Raw genomic sequence first — 2,811 nt, 5'->3', positions numbered from 1 at the left:
AGTGTTAGAGAGTACCGATACAGTGCTGAAATTCGGAATGGCGTCAGGCGGTGAATGTTCAGAGTTATCATTGTACTTGCCTGGCATAGCAGGCTTACATACTATGCATTATTTCTATTATGTTTTAGTTGGATAATAATTTCTTCTTTTGACATAGTGATGCTAATGCCTTCACAGTGTAGATTATACTGTCGCATCATTCGATTGAAGGGGCCATATTTTTTGCGTAATTTGTTCTGTGTGATTTTTCTGAGAATAATTTTCGTGTTCTTAGATGCCGACAGGGTGTGTAGAAGTTTAATTGTGAAAGTATTTCTGATGATTCTATGCTATGTGAAATAAAGTCATTAATGTAGAAAAGCATTGTAAATTCGTGGAGTTCTTTGAGTGTTTGTAAATTGATGAGCATACAGCGTGCTTCATATGTAGGAAGATATAAAAGGAATTGTTTTTGGACGAATTCTATGCGTTCCTCGTGTATGGCAATGTACGGATTCCATACCAGGTTACAGTATTCCAGAATAGGTCTTACGTATGTAATATATAATAATTTGATAGTGTATGGGTCTTGAAAAGTATAGCTGAACCTCTTAATGAAGCCGCTTTCGTTATGATTGTATTATAATGTTCTACAAAAGTGAGTTTGGAGTCTAGGATCACACCTAGGTCCCTTACAATTTTACATTTTTCTACTTTTTAATTGCTGAAAAATATTTCAAAAAGAGGTGTTTCTATTTTTCTGCTAAATACAATTGCGTTGCATTTTTTTTACTACACCAAGTGTTGAATAAGTTGATTTCATTCTGGAATTCTTCTGTGTCGCTAGAATTACTTATTTCCATGAAGAGTTTCATGTCGTCTGCATATATAAGAACTTTTATTTAATTAAATGAGAACCCTGGGGCACCCCAGAGGTGACCGAAATAGGATCTGAAAACGAACTGTTTGTTTGCGTTGCGTTAAGTATGATTGGAGCCAATTCAGAAGTCTGGATTCCATTCCTATTTTTTGCTATTTAAAGAGTAATAATGGTATGTCGATTCGGTCAAATGCTTTACTGAAGTCAGTATAAAGGGCTTCTACGTGCTAGCCATTATCTATTGCGTTAAGAATGAAGGTTACAAATTCTAGCAGATTCGAAGTAACTAAACGACCTTTAAAAAAAGCTGTGTGTTTGTTTGTAATTTAATTTTTTACTTGCTGAAATTTTTTGTCATTTACGCTTGATTCAAAAAGTTTTGGGATCCAGAGATAATGGCAACTACACGATAATTACGGATGTCAGATTTCTTGCCTGATTTGAAAAAAGGCACCAAATGAGACGATTTCCAAATTTCAGAGAATTTCCCATTTTTCAGACACATATTGAAAAGGCGTTCTAAAGGAAGGGTGAGTTGTTCTAAAAGATTTTTCAAGAATACAGATGAAATCCCATCAGGTCCTGGTCCTTTAGATGCGTCCAAATTTTTTAGTGCATTGAGGACTTCATGTTGACATATTTGATTGATAGATATGTTGTTAGAGACTTCGGGAATGAATGCAAAGAAGTCGCAGTCGCAGTCGCGGTTTTTCAGAAAATGTGGTGTATACTTCCTGAAAGAAATTTGCATAGAGATTGCAGATTTCAGGAGGATTTTCACCTACATTACCATCAAAATGCATTCGTGGCGGAAAATTATTACTTTTCAATTTGATTTTTGCATAATTGAAAATGTACTTAGGATATGATTTGACTTCATGTTCGACTTTAAAATTATTTTCTTCATGTGCAGTGTTAATGGCTGTGTTGAGTTGGTTACATATGGTATGATAGTGTTTTAAATTTGTGCTAGTGCTTTCCTTTTTGTTCTTCAAATGTTTTAGTTGTGGATTGAACCACACTGGCAGTTTGTTGTTTTGTGTTCGCCTTCTTCTTTTTATTGGTACGGTTTCTGAAACTATGTTACGAATAATTGAATGAAATCTGCCAACTTCAGTGTCGACATTTCCTTCAATACTTATTATTATTTTTTTTACAATTACTTTATTTGTACAGGCTCAATCGAATAGACTTTACAGAGCCGAGTTATCCTTTGCGTTATACATTATTACTGTCTTAAATTTAAAGTTAAAGGAATTGGACCGAGTACTCGCGGTTGTCTCGAGGTTAGTGGAGATTTACAATTTTTTGGATGGGAAAAGGGAAGAAGGAGGTTTGAAATGTGGTTTACGATACAACTATTTAATTAATCCTAAAGCATGAAATTATTTCTATTAATCTTGAAAACAAACATTGAAAAAAAAAACCCCCAGACGTACAAAACACAAACTAAACACAAGGTTAATCAAACTTACAATCTAAGGTTAATATCCTTAAAGTAAACATATATGAGTTTCATAAACTCCAGATCGCGTCTAGCCAAAATATCTCGAACTGGAACATTAGGTTGTCTACCTCGAGCCCGAAGGGAATCATAAAAATGTGATCTGACTCCACGATACTCCGCACAAGACCAAAGGATGTGATCAGCGTCCTGGTAACCTTGTCCACATTCACAGAGATTGCTGTCCCCCAGCCCAACACGGAACAAGTGAGTGTTTAGACAATAGTGATTGGACATGAGACGAGACATCAGGCGTATGAAGTCTCGACCCAAGTCCAACCCTTTGAACCATGCAAACTTCGACACCTTAGGAATAATTGAATGTAGCCATCGTCCCAAGCTCTCTTCACTCCAGCGACTGCGACTGCTGACGATAAATAGAGAAAAATTCACTATAGGCGCTCTGTCGATCATAAATGTCGCCTTCCATAGCGCCCACCTTCGCAAG

The sequence above is a fragment of the Ochlerotatus camptorhynchus genome, unplaced genomic scaffold (genome assembly GCF_037179485.1).
Source record: "Ochlerotatus camptorhynchus isolate MF236.1 unplaced genomic scaffold, CSIRO-AGI_Acam_v1.1 ptg000052l, whole genome shotgun sequence".
Taxonomy (NCBI): domain Eukaryota; kingdom Metazoa; phylum Arthropoda; class Insecta; order Diptera; family Culicidae; genus Ochlerotatus; species Ochlerotatus camptorhynchus.
Note: the sequence above shows the minus strand (reverse complement) of the source record.